This window comes from Sus scrofa, chromosome 1 (assembly GCF_054392235.1).
Source record: "Sus scrofa isolate SSC_HxYL_T2T_F1_AM1 chromosome 1, Sscrofa_HxYL_maternal_Yorkshire_Landrace_v2.0, whole genome shotgun sequence".
Lineage (NCBI taxonomy): Eukaryota > Metazoa > Chordata > Mammalia > Artiodactyla > Suidae > Sus > Sus scrofa.
The window spans coordinates 286,614,678-286,635,023 of record NC_139383.1 but is presented as its reverse complement, the minus strand read 5'-3'; the positions used below and the strand labels follow the sequence as shown (position 1 = coordinate 286,635,023).

At 60.4% G+C, this 20,346-nt stretch overlaps 1 protein-coding gene across 1 annotated transcript in view; it reads left to right on the top strand.

The window, feature by feature from the left end:
- The first annotated feature begins 532 nt into the window (after positions 1-532).
- Positions 533-20,346, top strand: part of FAM163B (family with sequence similarity 163 member B) — a 29,986-nt gene continuing 10,172 nt past the window's right edge. The window contains exon 1 of the mRNA XM_003353703.5: positions 533-835. The gene's annotated coding sequence lies outside the window, so the exon portion shown is untranslated. The remainder of the gene's footprint in view (positions 836-20,346) is intronic.

The window sequence follows — 20,346 nt, the reverse complement described above, 5'->3', positions numbered from 1 at the left end:
CAAAGGCCATGACCATGCCTCCCAGAACCAGCAGTGCCCTCTTCCCTCACTTGCTCCAGGGCTGCAATCCAAGAGAACTGACAAGATCACGATAAACGCAAGTGTTTACAGAGCGCTCACTGTGTGCCAGGCCCCTAGACGTCGCTGAGTTTCATTCTCAGACCAACCTCACAGGCATTGCTATCAGGCCCATTCTGAAGATGGAGAACCCAGAGACTCCCTGAGTAAGGGACTTGTCCCAAGGTCGCACCGTTAGTAAACAGCAGCTTCGCCCTGACTCCAAATCCCAACCAACGCTGTGGAAACGGGGAGCGCCAGGAAAGCAGGCGAAGAGCCACTGGAGCCCCGCACGGTGCGGGGCGGGGCTGGGGTCGCCCCCAGGCCTCGGCCCCGAGCGGACGAGCCGTCAGCACCAGGGACAGCTCCCGGACCGCTCCCCGCAGCCCCCGACGGCGGCGCGCGCCGAGCCGGCGGCGCGCTCTCCGCCGGGTTCGGGCGCGCGCCCTCCCCGCCTGCGCGCGCCCCGCGCCCGGGACTGGGCTGGAGCCGCGCGCGTGCCGGGAGCCGGGAGCCGCCAGCCTGGGCGTCCGTCCGGAGCCGCGGCGCAGCGGCGCGGGCAGGGGGCCCCCGCCAGGGCACGCAGTCGCCTTCCGCGGGCCTCCGGGTCCTCTCCGGCGCCCTCCTTGCCGCTGGGCCCCAACAGGCGCCGCAACTGTGGCCTGAGCCTGAGCAGCCGCTGCGAGCTGCGCCTGGCCTGGGACGGACACCGGACCGCCCCGTCACGTGCGCTCAAGTCCTCGGCCGGCCCGGGGCAGCGCGCTTCCCATGGTTCAAGGTAAGGGCCGAGCGGGCGCGCGGGTCACAGGGCGTGGGGACAGAGGATGCCGGCGGGGAACCCCGGCTCAGTGCCCACCTTGTCTGGAACCCCTACTGCAACCTTCCTCTGGCTGCCTGGCTGCCAGATCCCTGTCCCACGCAGCTGTTGGGGCTGGTGACACCCGTCTGATCTCCAGCAGCCCTCAAAGTACGTCTCTGTCGAGGAGGCTGCGGACAGAGACGGAGGTGGGCAGCGAGAGCCTGAGGGAGAAGCAGGGGCACCCCTGTGCCAAGGGGTGCCTCCTTTCTCTCCCTACCTGGGAAGGAGGGATATTGCAGAGGGAAAGTTTCCAAGAGGGGTCTGGCCCCCATTCTCTCTGCTACCAGGGACCGAGACCTTTCTTAAGCGAAATTTGCCGTCTGCAAGACACCACGCTGGAATGGGCCCTGTGTTTTCTCCCCTTCAATTCGCCCAGCACCCAGGAGAAAGGGGGTATTGGCCCTGTTTGACTGAGGAGGAAACTGAGGCTCAGGGAAGTTTAGTCACTTGCCCAAGGTCACACAGCCAGGAAGTGGCAGAGCTGGCCTCAGACAAACCAGCCTCTGCCCCCTGCCACCCCCCTCCCACTCACCTTTGTCTAAAATCTCGGCTTGAGGGGGGGAGGAGGGAGGATCACGTGGACGTGAATAATCCTGCCAGGGTGCAGCCCCCTGCAGCTCTAAGCCTAGAAGCTTGACGGTCAAGTTCCCTGACCCTGCTCGAGGGTGGAGGGGTGTCCCGGAGGCCATCGCCCTAGCATGCCCCCTTGCACGCTCCCCAGAAAGCTGGCTTTGGAAAGCAGGAAGGGGCAACCCGCCAGGCTTCCTCCAAGGTTCCCCTCCACCCAGGCCAGACTCTTGGGGGGCCTCAAGGAGCAATGAGAACTTGCAACCCCCCTCCCCAAAGTTTCGGCTTGCCAGGAAAGCACACACGTCCGTCTTCCCACCCTCTTACCTAGGCAGATGGGTGCAAGCACCTGGGGGAGAGGCTGTTTAATCCTATGTGCACTGAATCTGAGATTTCTAAAGAGCTTGGGGGGGGGGGGCTGGAAACTTGTGAAAACCCCGTCTCCCTCCTGACACTGGGGCTCCGGCCATGTGGGGTTTTCTTCATTCATTCTTTTATTTAGCAGTGGTTTGTTAAGCACCTGCATGATGTGAAAAGGACAGACAGGGTGATCCTTGAGCCCGGGGTCCTGCTGCGTTCCGGTCTCCTATTGACTGCATTTCCAGGGGGGATGACTGGCCCGATTCACTTGGAAAGCCTGGCCATGGCCTCCCGAAAGGTTGGGGGTCTGGGAAGGACCCTCAGGTTCTCCCAGACTCAGTGCCCCCAGGATGCTTGAGGCTGGCGGAGGGGGGGGGCCTCTGGGGAGCCTTGCTGGCCCTTCAGGAGCAAGCCGATGCTCTACTCTGGGCGCTGACACGTGGAAGGGTCGCCGCTTCTCCACCTTTGCCTCTCCTTTGGGGGGTGGGGAGAACCCCCACCCCGGGGCCCCCCCTCCAGCCCCTGAGGCTTTGCATCCCCAGACACGCATTGTTTTTGCCTGCGCGACTGTCAAACATGAAAAAAGGGCCCTCGGGGAAAAGGTAGGCACAGCGGGAGGAGCAAGGACTCATCTGCCAGCTCTGTGCATCTTCCTGGGTGACCTCGGACAAGTCACTGTCCCTCTCTAGACCTCGGTTTCCCATCTGCGAAATGATGGGTTGAGTCCCGTCGTGTCCCCGTGGCCCACCGCAGCTCTGCTTGTCTAAGCCCCGTATGGAGCGGGTAAGGCTGGGGGAACCACGATCCTGGGGAGGTTCGGAGGGATTTTGAAATCTCAGGGCTGACCTAGGCCCAAGCCCCCAATCCCACCAACCCCCCTAGTACCCCAGTCTTGCGTGTTTAAGGGCTGGTGCTAAGTCGCTGACTCCTGGTGCAGGTTCTGGGGGAGCCCCACGGCCCGGCCGGCCTGGAGGCTACGCAGCACTGGGACCCACTCTGGCAGAGAGGCCCCTGGGCTCCTGCCAGGTGGGCCTGTTCTATGAAGTGATGGCAGCGGGATGCGTGAGGAATAATTACAGCGCTCAGGAGGGGCGAGGGGGCCGGCAGAGCTGTCCAGAGATTTATTACATCTCAGTAAATTACCTCTGGCCCCCGGCTGGCCGGGCAGGTGGCAGCCGACCCTTGTCCTGTGCGCTGTGCAGCTCCCAGCCCTGCCACTCTCTCCAAAGTAGCAAGTCTATGTTTGTGCATCAGTAAAAAGGCATTTGCGGGGCAGAGAGCGTGGATTCCCAGCTTCCGTGGGGCAGATCACTCAGCCACCTTGTGTGCAAAAAGGGGGATGCTTCTGCTTTCCCCACGGGCCTTTGGGGGGCAAGCGAGACCCCGGCCCTGGCCTTGGCACCCAGCATCCGTTCCCGGGTGTGCTCCACCGAGGCCACGGCTGCTGGGCTTCTCGGACCTGCTCTACTGCTTTTCTCAGCCTTGCCTTTCCTTGCAGCGCCTCCATCCCTTTGGACTTGCTCCAGAGGGGATTTGACAAGGCCGGCCTCCTCGGCTTTTGCCAGCTTCTTTCTTTCCACCGTGGAGCAGAGAGGCGCCTGGGTACGGGCGTGCTTGTTCCTCTTTGCAAAGCTCTTTGTTCCCTTTGGACGCGGGTCCCCTCCCGAACAAACAGGATGGACTTGGAGAGCCCTCCCCCAGGCCTTGGCCCCTCCCCATTGCTGGGGGCTTCCCGAGGATGGAGGGCCCTGCAAGGGGCAAGCTGAGTGGATGGACCAGCTTGTCCTGGGGTGGGCGGGGGTGGTAGCAAGAGCCCCAAACTCAGACTGAGGCTTGGCTTCCAAGCCTGGGGGTACCGCTTCCTGGCTGTGGGACCCTGGTCCTGGGCCTTGAAGTGGGCACCGCGGCCCTTACTTCCCTGGTGGCCTTGGAGGGGGGTTAAGAAAACAATCCTCATGACAGCCCCGGCACCTTGGATGTGGGGAGCCAAGGGGGGTCAGATCAGGCAAGCCCGGCTCTGTGGGCGGGCTCTCTCCAAGGCCCACCAGAGCCACAGGCAGCGAGAGCCTGGGAGGACCATGGCCAGATCTGGCCTTTCGAGAATGTTTTCAGGCTGTGGTGTGGGAGATACCTTGGAGAGGGTGAGGCTGGAGGCAGGGAGGCCTGAGAGGAGACCATTGCATCCAGCCGGATGGGAGACAGCGGAGGCTCAGCAGGGAGAGCAAGAAGTGGGCAGATGCCAGGCTCGGCTTTCCTGGGTAGCAGAGGTGGGAGTGGGCTGCACCAGTTGGGGGCCCAGGTGGAGGCTGGTTGGGGGCCTGGGCAGTGGCCCCAGAACAAGCCAGGCTCCCGGAGCTCCAGCCTCACCTGACGCATCCTCCGACCACTGAAGACAAGTTGGCAGTATAGCCGGGTGGATAAGAGCACAGCCTTTGGGGCTGACCCGAGCTATGTTTGTGTCCTAGCTGTGTGTCCTTAGGGAGGTTACTCAGCCTCTCTGGACCTCAGGTTCTTCATTCTTAAAATGACAAGAATAACACCTACCTCACTGGTTGTTCCAGCTGAGCGGGGAGGCAAGTCCAGGCACTGCTGAGCTCTAACCTCTCTTCCGGGTCAGGTCGACCCTGGGGCAGCCTCCATGGTGCCCGCTTCCCGGCTCAGCCACAGGCTGGCCTCGGGACTGGCTGGCCTGGGTCTGCCCCAGACAAGCAGCAGGGCACTGCCCCTTATCACTAGGTACCCCTCACGGGGACCACACTGGCTCCCTGACCACTATTTGCACCTCAGTTCTCCTGACCAAGTGCACCGATTCTGCACACAACAGCAGGGGCAGAGGTGGCCCCTCGGGACGCTGCCAGAGCTGGTCCTGTCTGGCGGCTGGGCCTGTGCTCAGGCCCCGGTTCCCTGGAGAACATCTTCTCTCTCGTTATCATTATTGGCTGTGTTTAATTGCACATCCATGCAAACCTCACCCTGGAGCAGTGGTCCTGCACAGGCCAGCAGCATCCACATCCCTGGGGGCGTAATGCAGATTCTCAGGCCCCCTCCTGACCGGCTTCAGAAGCACCCTGGGGGGCTCCCTGGTGGCACAGCAGGTTAAGGATCCGGCGTTGTTGCTGCTGTGGTGTGGGTGTGATCCCTGTCCTGGGAACTGTCACATGCTGCCGGCGCACGGCCAAAAACACCAAAACAAAACAAAGCAAAACTAAAAGAAAAAAATCCTCCCTAGGTAATTCTCGCGCTCAGGGACATTTGAGACACACTGTTCTCGAAAACACCTTGACCCTGCACCAAAGTAAGAAGAGGGCTCTACCCGCAGAAAAGGGACTATCTCCATGCTGCTCACATTTTTAATTAATAGATATTCGTTTTACTCTACATTAAGGGGTTTTTATAAAACACAATGAATGCGTGCTTGCTGTAAAAGAATAACCAACCAGAGTTCCCGTCGCGGCTCAGCAGTAATGAAGCCAGTGAGCATCCATGAGGACGCAGGTTCAATCCCTGGCCGTGCTCAGTGGGTTAAAGGATCCAGCATTGCCATGAGCTGCAGTGTAGGTCAGATTCAGCTCGGATCTGGTGTTGCTGTGGCTGTGGTGTAGGCTGGCAGCAAAAAGAATAATCAAGCCATCCAGCTCTGCTTGTTTGTCACAGGGAAGCGCCCCAGCTCCCGGCTGCGGCCCAGCCCGGTATTAGCTCTGGGTCATCCACTGTGGCCACACCGCGTGCCACTCAGGGCTTGTCTCTGTGTCTCGTCCCTTGTCCTTTTTTCAGCCAAGGTGGAGCATCCTTCCCCGCCAGCACCTCATTTCCCCAGACCCGAGTTAGTAAACAGGTGTGCCGGTCACCCCAGTTTTCATCTGTGTTGTGTAGTGTTTAAAATTTGTTCAGCAGCCTGACCCCCACGGGATCTCATGGCTGGGGGCGGGGGTGGCAGCGGAGGGACAGACGGTTGTGAATAGAACAAAATCGCAGGGCAAGGGCAGTGCTGGGTAGATTGTAACTGGGGTGTGAGCTGGCAGGTGTCCCAGATTCAGAGGAAGGTACCCCATGGGCCGGAGCAGTCAGGGGCGGCTTCCTGGAGGTGGAAGCGAAGCCCTGAAGGGTGAGGAAGGAGCAGGGGGCAGGGGTGGGGGAGAGCTGGGGCATTTCTGCCACCATGGGGATGCAGGGTGACGTTGGCTGGTATCAGCAGCCCAGGGAAGATGCCCGACTCCCCCTGCCACGCCCCCGCCCAGGCTGGAAGAGAGCTGCTGGACCACTCCCGGAGCTCACGTTGGCTTTGAGTGGTCAGACCTGCGCTGTGATGGAAGGTGGTGTCCCCAATGTGGCCTCTGGTCTCTTTGCCAGGCTTAAAAAGGCTCCCCCCCCGCCCCCTGCGCTGGGAGGATTTTGCTGCCGAGCAGTGAGAGACCCCCTGCAAAGCCTCGCCCCTGCCTCTTGGCCCTGCTGAGCCAGATCGGCTTGTTGTTGCTATTGAAGCATCGCCTAGTATCAGCGGGACGACCTTGCCAAGCATGTGAGGGGCGGCCGAGGGGGCTGCGGGGGTGGAGGCTGCGTTTGACCCCTGCGGTGGGACGGGAAGCTTGGGGAGCTCACCAGTTCATCCGTAACACTGCTGAGGGCCTCTCCCGGACCTTGGAAAGGCGCTCAGCACACCTTGTCTTCCCCTTGGCTTCGACAGAAGGCCCCCTCCCTCCGTACATTCCAGGGCTTTCCAAGACCAAATGAAAATGCTCATTTTTTCTGACCCAGACACCGTTTCGCCACAGGGGTTCTCCCTCCCCACCGGCCACTGCCCCAGAGCCCAGCAGAGCCGCTGGCTTAGGGAAGGACCCACGTTTAGAGTCCTGAGTCCTTTCCAGCCAGGGTCCCCCCTCAAAATGTTGGAGAACCTGCAGGGGCTTTGAGAGGGCTGATCCCGGCATGGGAGCATCCAATTCTGATTCGAAGGAAGACACTGAAAAATGTCTCAACGTTGCGCCAGAAAAGCAGCCGCCATCTCTTTTGTCACCGTGTGAGCTTCTGGTATTTACCTGTGTTGAGGGTTTGTTTGGTTAAAACACTCATTATGCAAAAGGCTCCTGGCTCAGTGCGAACCCATTTACAGAATTAAAAATACAGTCAGCTTCAATCTTACCTTCGCGGAACTTCCCACACGAGAGTTCCCTCTAATCACCAAACAGATTTCCAGTTCCAAAAAATATTTTGTTTTAAGACACGGTGTCTTGAATAATCGCTTTGGCAATGGTGTTTATCACCCCTGGGCTGTGGCTTGGTTTTTGTCGTCTGTCCTTTTCTTCTGGGGATTATCCACATCGGAGACCCGGGCTGGGGCGGGGGGGTGGCGCGGAGGCGTGGGGAGAGGAGGAGGGCGTCGGGGAGGTGGACAGGGGGCTGGCGGGGCTGCAGATGCAGCAGAAGGTCCTGAGCAGGCGAAAGGGTGAGGACAGGCAGCTCAGCCCCACCCCCGGCACCGTGACCTCAGGCTCAGGATTAAACCTCTCTCTCCGTGCCCTAGTTTCGGTACAAACAAGGATGGGTGCGCTCCCCTCACAGGGCGGTGGTGGGAATGCTTCGTGCCCCTTGGAAGAGCCCGCACACCCATGACAAAGGCAGCCTGGTGCTAGATGCTGGGGTCTCTGGGCATGGCGGGGAGGGGCTGTGGGCTGGCACTCGTGCTGGACTCAGGGTCCCCGCTTCAAAGCCATCTGCCTTGTGGCTACATCCCAGAGCCCTAGTAGGGTCCAGGGGACCCTGCGGGGAACAGACCCCGTCAGCCCCCACCCTCATCCTATGGTTTGCTTCTCTCTCCCCTGCGGTGCTTACTCCCCATTCTGGAACACTCGAGACCCGTCACCGCCACCCCCCCGGCAGGAGGGCCCCCTGTCTCCTTGCCTCCCAGCTTGAAAGACCCTTCCTGGAGGGTATAGGTCCCAGCTTCTTCCACATCTGCCCTTCGAGAAAGCACCCCTGCACTCGCACCACGTCTCGGGGAGGTCAGGCCCAGGACAGGCCCTCTGCCTCATTAGCACTCAGCTCTGTGGCTTGTCATCCCCCCCACCCCCGCCACCCCCGCTGGCTTCCCTCTGCCCCTGGCCTGGGAGCCAGTCGAGGATGGGGCATCTGTTGGTCTGGCTCATCCCTGAGCCCAGACCTGGCTCAGGGCCGCATGCGGGTCCGGGCGCTTGTAGATTTTTGCCGGGTGGCCGGATGCTTGCGTGTTGTTCTGAGGCCCGTGAGGCCCGTCTCTTCCGCCGGGGAGGCTGGGTGGCCCCTGCCCGACCTCTTCCTGGACGGAGACACCCCCTAGTTCAAGCTGCAGAAGGCATCTGTTTTCCCGTTCGGGTCTCCCTTCCAAACCTGTTCAGGGAAAGAGCGGCTCGGAGTTGGCCAGAGACGGGGAGCCAGCCAGCATGGCAGGAGCGCGGCCCGAGCCAGGGTCCGGGCGTCCGCAGGGCCTGGTCCCCCGCGGCTGCGGGAATCTCCTCGTCAGACAGGACGGTCGGTGGTCCCGGGGCAGGCGACCTCCCCTGGGGGGCCTCGGCTCTTGGCCAGGCCTCGGGGGTTAATGCTGCCTTTCTTCACTGACAACGGCTAAGGGTTTAGAAAAAAAAATCGTTTAATCTGCAAGACGGGCCCTTTCGACAACACGCCCACATTCACCTAAAAATGGCTGAGCCCGATTTTTTTTCTGAAGGAAAATTGATGTAAGCAGATGGCTTCGGGCAGGGTCTTTGCTGAAGCCTGGACCCCCAAAGGCTGCCCAGGGCAGCTGCGTGGCCCCCAGAAGTTTACCAGGGAGTGGCCGAGTCCGCCTGGCCGAGGGGCTGGAGGTGTGGGAGGAGGGCTGGACGCAGGTTTGCAGCCCCGGTGCCTGCAGGCCCAGCAGGGGGTCGAGCCCCGCAAACTGTCCGATGAATGAAGAGGCGGTGAGTGGATGCGGGGTGAGGAATGGACCAGGGGGCCGCCGCTGCCCTTGGGGACCCCTGTCCCCAGGATGACAGTGTGCGGGCTCCTCCTGGCTCGTTCTTGGAGAGGACCTGAGGTGACCGCAGGGAGGAGGGAAAAGCTTGACGTGTGGCCAAGAGGCAGAGAAGGTTCTGCCCTCCCGAGTTCCCGAGGGAGACCAGTCTTCTGAGCGCTGCGGTTGGCGCTCTTGGGTGAATTGGGATGTCAGGAAGAAAGCAGGTCCCTTGCTGTTCACTGAGCAGCTGACTGGGTCAGGTAACAAAGTCCCTTCTGAATCTAAGAGAAAAGGTTTTGCGGGGGGGAGAGGGGGGTTCGGATTCTAAGCATCTGTCAGTCGGATGCTCTGATTTTCCCGACTCGAGGACATGGATGCTTAGATTCTGCGAGTCCCTGGTTCCACCCTCTTCCACTGACCTCGCCGCCCCCTCCAGCTCCATGGGTTCCCTCACTGCATGCCCCCCCTCACCTCCATCCCCCACCTTCATCTGGCCTCACCCCCCGCTATGGACCCTCCCACAGGGCAGAAGCTGGGTCTGCTTTGAATGAGCCACACTGATCTCAGACAAAGGCAGGGGTCCTGGGGGAGAGAGGACGGTTCCCTGGTAGGTGCCAGGTCCTCTGGGGGCGTCTGAACTTAAAGGCATGTCCAGACAGGGTGGTGCTAGCAGAGCCCCCCCCCCAACCCACGGTCCAGCCAGTGTCTTTGAAACAAACAGGCGGCTTGATTCACCTTTGCCCCCGATCACCTGCTCTCTAGCCACCATTAGCACCACACACAGACACACACACACACACACACACACACGCACGCCTTTACACACACACATGACCCCACATACATATATACACACATGCATACGCACATAGACACACAGACGCACGAGAACACACAGACACATGCGTATACACAGACAGGTACACACACACACACACACACACACACACACAGCTCCGGGGCAAGGGCCGGCCCTGGCCCCTCCACCTGCCCTGGGCTGCCTCCAGCCAGGGCGGGAATTTCAGGGCCGCCCAGCCTGTGCTGGGTGGGGTGTGCTGGGAGTTTTCAAGTTAACCAGCAGCCTGGGTGTTCGTTTCGAGGCCAGCTGTTTCCTGGGTGATCCCGGGCCCTGGTCCGCAGCGGCCGTCCTCCTCACGCACAGAGCTGCAGGTGCCCAGAAGATGCTGTGCCTGGAGACTCGGCCTACACGGTAGAGAGCCACACAGGGTTATTCTAATCAGGCCTGAAATCAGTGTTGGGGGCCAGGGGGCGGGCAGCGGCGCTCTGCTGCTCCCTGCCTCCCTTCCTCCGGTCCAGCAGCCAGGCGCCCAGTTCTTGGGCGGAAATTGTGCGGGTGCCCTCATCTGCTGGGTTAAAAGGAGTCCCACCTTCTCACCTCCGTGCACCCAGCTTACAGCTGTCTCCATGGAAACCGCTGTAACCCTGTGAACAGCGAACATTTATTTTTTTTTGCGGTTTGTTGTTTTTAAAAAACATTATACGTTCTTTTGTCCTTTCACCCTCCTGGGGGGTTGAGTGGTGAATACCAAGCGCAGGGGTTTTGTACGGAACGTGCCTCTCCCCCCTCCTCGTGTGTTCACTTGGCAGGGCCTGGGTCCAAGACATTGGGGTCCCCGGTGGGGAGGGCCCCTTAGGGTCCACAGCCTCCTCCACCTGGGCCTCCCTCAAGACAAGCCAGATTCCACCTAGTCCCCCACGAGAGGAGAGCTTCCCACAACTGCTCAGGTAGGACCATGGGAACCCAAGCCCAATGAGAAAATAAGACTTCTCCATCATGGGTACCCTAGCAAGGAGCTGAGCTGTGGACCCCACCCTCCAGGAATTCATAGCCGGGAAGAAGGGACAGGCCCTAATACTGTTTTTATTTCACCTTAATTACAGAGAGGTTTTTGGTTTGGGGGGGGGGGGGTTGTGTTTGTTTGTTTTGGTTTTCGTTTTTTACGGGAAGAACATTCTAGGTTGATGTGCTTTCAGGATTTTAAAAACGCTGCCCACTGTCTCCTGGCTTTCATTGCCGCCCGTGCAAGTCAGCTGTCATTCTTTGTTCCTCTCCAGGGCATGTGCTTTTTTTCCTCTAAGATTCTCTCCTTACCCCTGGTTTTAAGGAATTTGATTGTAATGTTCCTGGGTGTTGTTTTCTTCATACGTTGTGTTTGTGTTTCCTTGAGCGTTTGGCTCTGTAAGCCCATACGTTTTCACCCACTCGGGAAATGTTTCACCCAGGACATCGTCTCATAATTTTCCTGCATCCCCCTGCCTTTGTGGGCTCCAGTTCCACATGTATCAGGTCACTTAAGGTTTCTCGCCTCTCCCCAAAGCACTGTTCGCTTTTCTGTTTAGTCTTGGATTTCTGTGTGTTCACTCTGGGTCGTTTCTGTGGCTGTCTTTCGGTTCACCTGTCTTTGCATCTGCAATCTCTCATTTTACGTGACCCCCCCTCTGGTGCATTTTTCATCTCATACCTGCTTTTATCTCTGGAAGTTTGGTTTTGTTCTTTTTAACCTCTTCTATGTTTGTATTTAATGTGTCCCATTTTCTCTCTAGTGTTTGGAACATGTGGGTGACAGTTATAATTATTTTAATGTCCTTGTCTCCTAATTCTATCATCTGTGCCTTTTCTGGGTTAGTTTCAATGGCTTTTTCTCTTCGTAGTGGATTGCATTTGTTTGCATCTTTGCATGCCAAGTAATTTTTTTTACTGGATGCCATTGTGAGTCTTACCTTGTTGGGTGCTAGACCTCTCTACGTACGAGTGAGCTTTATTCTGGGATGTGGTTGCTACTTGTAAAGTTTCTTTTGAGCCCTACCTGTTATGTTTTGGGAGGCAAGACCAGGCACATGTAGCCAAAACCCTTCTAAGTGCTGTACCTAGTGCTCCAGGAATTATGGCATTTTCCTTGCTGATGGGAACAGGAACCATTCACAGACTGTGTGGGCTTTGAGTGTAATTCCCTAGAATTCTTTCAAACTGTTCTTTCTCTGACCTCAGGGAGTTTCACTCACAGACGTGTGCTGATCAGTACTCAGCCAACGACTCAAGGGGACCCTCTGCGGAGATTCATAGGTCTTTCTGTACAGCTCCCCTCTCTAGGACCCTTCCCTGCAACCCCTGGCCACGTAGCATCCTTGGATCCTCCTCGACTCAGGGGGGAGCAGCAGGGCTCACCTGGTTCCCCTGCCCCACAGACTGGAGACTCTCACCAGGCACAGAGCTGGGACAGTCCTGGACTCTCCTCATTCCTTGCCCATCTCTTGAGGATGGTCCTTCCTCATCTGATGTCAGTTTCATAGATTTCATCCTAGATTCTTAATCGTTTTAGGTTGTAGGGTAACGCTGGGCCCTGCTCCTCCATCTTGGCCGGGACTCTGGTTAGCTTATGCTTCTCCTCATGATGTGGGTTCGTGGTCCCAGTTAGGAGAGGCATCCCAGCCCCATTTTGTCAGTGAGCACACGGAGACACCGAGGAGTTAAGTGACCTATGCAGGGTGACCCAGAGCCTGGAGGCACAGGTGGTACTCCACTGCCCTGCCCCTCACAGGCAGGAGCGTCGCTAACTCAGGGGCTCCGGTCACACAGCGGCCAGGACTCATCCTTGTCCCCCTCCCCATCCTGCCTCCACAGTCCTGCTCATGCTCCCTTCCGTCGCCCCCTCCCCTCCCTTTCTCTCTGGCCCCACCCTCTCCTCTCACTGCCCTCGACAGCCTCTGGATGGCCGCTGCCCTCGCCATGCCTACCCATCCACCCCGCAGCCACAGAGGTGTTTTCGAAAAGCAGAACTGGTCCGGTTACTTATCACCCCCTCCCAGGCCTGCCCACTGGGTTCACTTATTCTCTCAACCCTCACCTGAGCGTTACTAGGTGCCTACTGTGGGCTGCCGTTCTGGGCACCAGGATACAGCAAGGAGCAAAACAGATGGAGCCCCTGTCCTCGGGGACTCAAATGTTTGGCGGTGGGGGCGGGGAGAGACAATAAACAGCTGTGTAGTCTGTGAAAGGAGGAAGGCCTGAAGGATGAGCCCAGCCAGGAAAAGGGCAACCATGGCAGGGAAGGGGCTTATTTTGGACATTCGGTCGGAGCCGAGGGCCCGGAACCCCAGATGTTTGAGACCCAGCCTAGGAGAGTTGAGCTCAGCGCCGCATTCCAGAGGATGCGGAAAGCACTGCTGGCCTGTCTGCAGGGAGAGCCGTGGCCCAGACTGGCTGATGACGTGCAAGGAAGACAGACCTCAGCACAGCCTCCATGAAGTCATCTTGTTTTGTTTAAAAAAAAAAAAAAAAAAGGACTTCCCGTTTTGGCGCAGTGGAAACAAATCCGACTAGGAACCATGAGGTTGCAGGTTCAATCCCTGGCCTCGCTCAGTGGGTTAGGGATCTGGCGTTGCTGTGGCTGTGATGTAGGCTGGCGGCAACAGCTTCGATTCGACCCCTAGCCTGGGAACCTCCATATGCCGTGGGTAAGGCCCTAAAAAGACCAAAGACGAAAATAGAGAGAAAAATCAAAATACGAAGAAGAGGAAGCCACAAGGGCTCTGTCAAGGCCACTGGTATCTTCAGGCCAGGCTCCCGGCAGGGTGCGCATCCAGGATGCCCTCAGTCCTCCCCGAAGGCCACGAGGAGGCAGGGACCCTGCTCCTGTTCATCACGGTGTCTGCCACAGGGCACAGTGCTGGCACACTGCCCACGCTCCATAGGTGCTCTTGGAAAAGGGGAAGGGGGCTGGGGAGGGAGGAAGGAGGGCTGGGGAGTGACATTAGCGTCGCCTTCTAAAGATGAGGACGCCCATGGCCGGGGCCACCCTGGCCCTAGGAGGAGAGCCTGGATTCACACGCAAGGCTCTCTGACTCCAAGGCAGACCAGGGATGCGAAGGAGAGCCGCACCCACAGGCACGAGCCCAGGCTGCCTGGAGGAGGAGTTATCGGAGCCAAACCTCTTGGGGGCTGCAGTGAAGGTCTCGCAAGAGCACGTATATAACAAACCACAGCTGCCCAGATGAGGGGGTTGAGGATGGCCTGAGCCGGGGGGTGGCATAGGGCATGAATGAGGTGGCCAGTTTCCTGGAGCTTGGCTGCAGCACCCTGCCTGGACTGCTGAGCGGGACGAGCCTGAAATGGGAACCCTGCCCCCTGCCCCTTGCTCCCTGCTGGGCTCCCGCAAGGTGCATCCTGCTGCAGCCTCAATTGTCCCAATTGCAGACATGGGACAATCCCCCGGGGCTCCAAGGAGTCGCGAGGGCTAGAGGGTGACATCTGCATCAGGTCCCAACCCCCCCGGGCCCTGTGAGGACTCACACCACGGGGCCGCTCTGCGCTACCTGCCAGCACCACCTCCACAGGCGTCTGTGTCCCCAACTCAGCGGCCTCAGCGGAGCCACCTGGGCCCCCTAGAGTCTCATGTACCTGTCCTGGGGTGGGCTGGGGTGGGGGGCGATGCTGAAGGGCAGCGGGGGCTCACAGGTGGGCCTTGCCAAAGCACGGCTGGCTGGGCCACTCCCAGGTTTCTGACTTGGTGGGTCTCTGACATAGAGTCCGCAGCTCATCAACTCTCTAGGTGTCTCTGTGGATGCTCTGAGCAAAGAAGCTGCAGGTGATTGTGGGCAGTTGTGGGCGAGGCTGCCAAGTGGAGAGAGAGGTGGGCAGAGGCAGGTCCTGGGGCCAGAGAGGGGGCGTCTGTGCTCTCGTAGGGCATTCCCTCCCCTACGTCCAGCCTTGCTCCTGCTCCGGGCTCTGAAGCCCCGCTCCCTCCCCAAAGCCTGCGCTGGCCTTGCCCCCTGCCCTGAACCTCTGTCTCCCCAGCCCCCTCCAGGTCCTGGAATGGACTCAGCATGATGACTGGCCAACAGCCCCTGGCTGGGCGATTGTCCAACTGCCAGGCACTGCCAGAGAAAGCGGCGTTTCTGAAGAAGCCCCCTGAGCCCCAGCCTGGCCCCAGTTCGGCCCCTCACTGACTGCGTGCCCTTGGGCACATGCTATTATCTCCTTGAGGCTCCATCTTCGCATCCATAAAATGGGATGAATAATTCCCGCCCCCAGGATGATGGTGAGGCTTAAAGGGAGGGACGGACGTGCTCTCGCCAGAGCAGCACCGGTGCAGGCACAGTGCGCCTCCGCTTTCCCGGCCGGTAGCCGGAGGTCCCCAGGGACAGTGGGGTTTGCCCAGGATCGCAGCAGGCAAGGAGCAGAAGCAGATGTGATCACGGGCCCCTGGGCCGCCGCCCCCTCCTCCTTCACTCTTCTCGCACGAGCCATTGCACGGCTCGATCTTCCCCTAAATTCCTCAACGGCTCCACTGGGGTTAGTAGAGGCAAACTATTGCATTTGGGAGTGGATTAGCCATGAGGCTTGCTGTACAGCACAGGGAACTATGTCTCATCACTTATGATGGAAGGTGATGGAGGATAATGTGAAAAAAAATGTATATAAATGTGTGACTGGGTCACTGTGCTGCACAGCAGAAATTGACAGAACATTGTAAATCAACTATAATAAAAACACATTTGGGGGGCATTCCTGTCGTGGCCCAGCGGTTAACGAACCCAACTAGTATCCGTGAGGACGTTGGTTCGATCCCTGGCCTTGCTCAGTGGGTTAAGGATCTGGCGTTGCCGTGAGCCGTGGTGTAGGTCGCAAGACGCGGCTCGGATCCTGCGTTGCTACCGCGGCGAGGCCGGCAGCCGCAGCTCTGATTCGACGCCTAGCCTGGGAACCTCCACATGCCACAAATGCGGCCCTAAAAAGAAAAAAAAAATTTTTTTAAGTGGTTCCAGAGGCCCCCCTTTCCCTCCCCCAGCGCTCAGCTCCCAGGGGCTCTGCTTTGGCCGCTGACTCAGTCCACGAGCATGTAGAGAGCGCCTGTTGTTTACTAGGGCCTGTGTGTCAAGGTGAGGCCGATGGTGGAGGCCGTGGGGCTCCCAGTCCAGAGGGGGAGGAGGCGGCTCCGGATGAGCCTCAGGTGTGGACAGACAGAGGGAGCCGTCTTCCTGCAGAGGAAGGACCCGAAGGAAGCAGCCACCAGAAGGCAGGGGCAGGGGTCCCCCCAAGCCAGGGCACGAGGGGACGTGGGGCGAGGACAGGCCTGAGACCAGCATGTGCATCCGCAGCTCAGACCCTACCTGAAGCAGAGGTGGGCGTCTGGGCAGGTCCAGGGGTGTGGACCTTCCTCAGAGCCAAATGGGAGCCCCTGCCGGTCAGGACTGCTGGAGGGCAGGGGGCGGGCATCCTTTAGGGCAATAGTTCTTCCAGTGAGGGCCGCGGTCCAGCAGATCAGAGACCCCAGGAAGTTGTGAGGTGGGTGTGTTCTCAGCCCACCTGGATCTCTGAGCAGAAACTTCCAGTGGGTCCCAGCCGCCCAGAGCCCCCAGAGGAGCCAGAGTAGCCCAGGTGAGACCTCCAATCTGATGCCCCCCACCCAGGGAGCTGGCCGATGGCTGGGGTGCCAACCCGGCCCAGGCCCCTGCAGGGAGGCAGGCCAGGAATGAGGCAGGACAAGGTGGCAATGCCATGGTGGTTTTGGTGGTTACTGCCCCCGACACACCCCCAGATGGACAGCTCCCTGAGGTTAGGCCCAGGGGTCTCCCCAACCCAGACCGGGACTGCGCTGCTGCCCCTTCGGCACCATGGCCCTCACACGGAGAGGAGTTCTCAAAAGTTGGGGTCAGCACGAGGAGGACAATAGACGTGTCAGAGTGATGGGCAGGCAAGTGGCCAGGACAGGTGGCAGAATGGATGGGAGTGGCTGACCCACTGGGATGCTTTAGTATCTCGGGGAAGGGGGGGGTCACTGCTGTTCCCTCGGGCCTGAGCAGTGGCCAGCGCTCTGTGGACACAGGAAGGACCCCCAGCAGGCAGGCCCACCCATCTTGGACCCATGGTTATGCCTGGCCGGCCTGGAAAGCCTGCTCTCCCTGCTCGGGGCAGCCGTGCTGCTGAGGGATCCGGAGCATAGCCGCACTGGCCTGCAGGCTGTCACCTGGAACGGGCGTGTCCCTGCTGAGTCTCTGAGCTGCCACCTGTCCCTCTAGGTCTGGCCCCGTCATAAGGGTTTTGCTAAAAGTTGTTAGGCTTCCGTGGAGCTCAAGGCTGAGCCACAGTGATGGGCAGAGGCCAACTGAGGTCCTGACTGTGCTTCCTCCCTCCTGCCCCGCCACACTGGACACCCTCACTCCACGCCTGATCCCCCGCCTTCGAGGAGAGCCTGTGTGAGCGCCAAGGGAGGAGCAGAGGGTGGAGCCCTGGCCCCGCGCAGGGACATAGTAGGTGCTTCATAAACGGAGCGCTGATGGCCCCAGCAGACCCTGGCCTGGAGCTCCCTCGTGTGGACCTGCCACGATCTGAGCCGGTACCAGGGGCTGCGCCCAGTTCTTGGAAGAGGACATTAAAAAGAAAAAAGAAAAATGTCAAGCAGCAAACAGGGTTTTGCAAACCCGGCTTCTTGCACATGGTTATTTTAAGGGAGAGGAAGTGCCAGCAGCGTTTGCAGCTGAGCTGGGGCTTCCTCGGGGTCTCAAACCCGCCCTCCCGTCCCCACTCCCTGACACGCTGCTGGGAGGGGCACAGACAGCACAGCCCCAGAAAGGCCCTGAGTGGTACATCCCAGCTGCCCTTCGCCAGGAAACATAGGGGGGCAGGCCGTGCGGGAGGTGGGGAGCCACGGGGGCAAAACCCCGTCCCTCGCTTTCCCTATCCGGTGCGGGCTTCCCGCAGGGACCCCAACTCAGTTCAGAGCCGCCTGAGCTTTGGAGTCAGGCCTGTGTCCTTGCGCTGCACTGCCCCCTGGTGGCAGACGACTATAAAAACGTGGCAAAGCAGGTCCTTGCCTTCACCAGGCTTACAGTCTGCCGAGGACAAGGAGACGCCTGCACCCCTGCCCTCCCCGCATGGGCAAGCCAGGGTGGGGCAGAAGTGGGGGGGAGCATACAAGACCCTGACTGCGTGGCGGCCCCAAGTCCAGCCCCTGCTCCCACCCCTAGTCTGTGGTCCGCGTGCCACTCTCTGGCCATTGCCCTGTCGGTGAAACGGAGTCCTGAGGGCCCTGCTCCAGCTCTCGGGGTTAAGGGTGCTGGTGAAGGGGGTTGTGTCCTGCCCGGCCCAGAGGAGCCCTCAGGGCAGGATGGTGTACTTATGCCTGTGGGGAGGCCCTGGGGAGCCATCCAGGGTGACCCGTCCAGCTGTCGGTTCGGGAGGCCCTGCGTGGCAGGAGGGCGGGGCATGAACCCCAGGTCCTGAGCTTCCCAGGCAGCCTCTGGGCTGAAGGTCAGATTTCCCTCCCGTGTTGGGTCACCGGTGTCCATGGCCAGAGGGCCTGCCGGAGTCCCGGGGTGGACCAGGAGCTGCTCCCCAGCCGAGCCTGCTTTTTCCGACCACAGGGAGGCAGACGGCAGAGGTCTGGGGGCTGCTGAGCCCCACGCCCAGCAGCTGGGGCCTCGCCCTCCTCCCACCACCACCATGGGGCCCAGGGAGGCGGTTCAGGGTCTCTGGCCTGTGCCCAGCCCTCACTCTGAGGCAGATATTGGGGTGACCCTGAGCAAGACTCCATCTCTGGGGCCACAGCCTCCCGTACCACCCACCCGGCCCCGTGGAGCCAGGGACACAGCCTTGTGTGACCACACACCCCAGAGCAGCCGAGTTTCACTCCTCTGGGCAAATGGGCAGTAAGCAGAGGCGGGGGCTCCAGGGGGGGACACACTTTGGAGCGGGTTCCAAGGGCCCACCTCAGAAGGGGCTCCCCGGGCCAGGCCTCCCCTGGGATGACCCGGGGCCTCCCGGGCGCTGCCTGCTTCCCCAAGGACCAGGGAGATCCCAGGCAGCCACAGCACAGCTCCCCGATGGAGGCCAGGCTGGGGACAGGAGGGGACAGAAAGGCCACCCTCCCTCTTTCCCCAGGGAGCAGGGAAGCTGAGTGCCCAACCAGCCCAGTGGGGCAAAGCCCCACTCCCTCCAGCCTCCTGGCCGCAGTCCAGGTCCCGGGTCCTCTCCCTTTCTCAGCTCCGGCTGCACCCAGAGCAGGCTGAGCCGGGCCACCAAGACCTGACGTCCGTCCTACCGGGTTTTCCGCACGTTCGGTGGGTTGACTCACTCCTCCAGCCCATTCACCCCTGGGAACCATGAGTGGGTGACCTTGCAATGCTTCTGGGCGCTGCTTCCCACACGGCCTGGGAGCGTGGTGTGTCCACGCCAGGGGGACCCGGAGGGGGGAATTGAGATCGAGGCGTCGGGCGCTGTCGTCCTCTTGGTGTCATCAACCCTGACGCTGCTGAAGAGAGGCCCAGAGAAAGGAGGGACCCGCCACTCCCCGTGGCACCCCCAGATCTGCTGGGCTCCACAGAAGAAATTCCAGTACATTCTTCAGGAGCTCAAGGACCCCCTCAGGTCACTCCTTCACAGCTGGCGCCGAGTCCCTGCTGTGCACCCTGCTCTGGGCTGGACAGCGGGTGCCAAGCAGTGGGCCCCGGGCAGGACCTGCTGTCACCTGGCTGACCCCAAAGGGCTCCTCAGCAGAGCTCTGGGGAGAGCTTCTGGAAGTCTGAGAACCCCAGAGACACAGCCGCTGTGCTCTTTCTAGGGGTCCCTCAGGGGATCCGGGTCGCAAAACCGGCCAGCGTTTCCCGAGCACCAGCAGCCCAGCCCCAGCCCACCTGGCAGCACCAACCCCCTGCTGCAGGCAGCCGCCGGCCTTGGAGCCCAAAGTGGGCATGGGCCCCACCCACTCAGTCCCTGACACCTGGTCGGCCTGGGCGCTCCCAGGACCGGGCTGACCTGGACCGAGGGTGGAGCTTAGAACAGGGTGGGGGTGCGGGGGTCCCTCCAGGTGCTATTGGGGGCTGCCTCTCCGGGCCCCAGGCCCCCACACCGGCACCACCACCGCCCCTGCCCCCACCCCAGCCGGGCTCTGGATAGTATCAGACCAGGCTCTGGATAAGACCAGCCGCCACACTGGAATTTATCTAGTTATATTACCAAACGCAGGAATCTGGGAGCCCGCGGAGCGTGAAATTAGGACCAAATGTGAAGGAGGCCCAGACGGGGCCTCCGCCGCTCCCGCTCGAAGCTGCGGGGGCCCTGGGGCTCTCAGGTAGCAGCCGTGCTCGGGTAACCAGACAGATGTTTGTGGAAGCAGAGTGCACTGGCGCTCCATCCGCGCCCGACACCAGGGTGGGGAACGGCCTGGCGGGAGGGCAGGCCCAGCCCTGCCTGCTGCACCCAGCCTCCGATTCCCCATCGCCACTCGGTTGGAAGGGCTGCGTGTGAAGCAAGCCGATTCCAGGGGCCCCGCTCAGACCCACTGAGGCCTGGGCCTCTGCACGTTTTCCAATGCCCGGTGGGTTTAGAAATGGCTGGACTGGTTGAGCCGGAGGCCCAGCCAGTGTGGAGGGTGCAGGGCTGGGCTTCTCCTTGGCTCCTGAGCGGAGCACTGGGCATCTCAGGTGAAGGCAGCGGACAGAAGCCTTCATTCAGCACCGCTGTGCGCCCTGCACCCCGCGCGGACTGGACGGGGCGGTGGGGGGGGACAAGATGAAC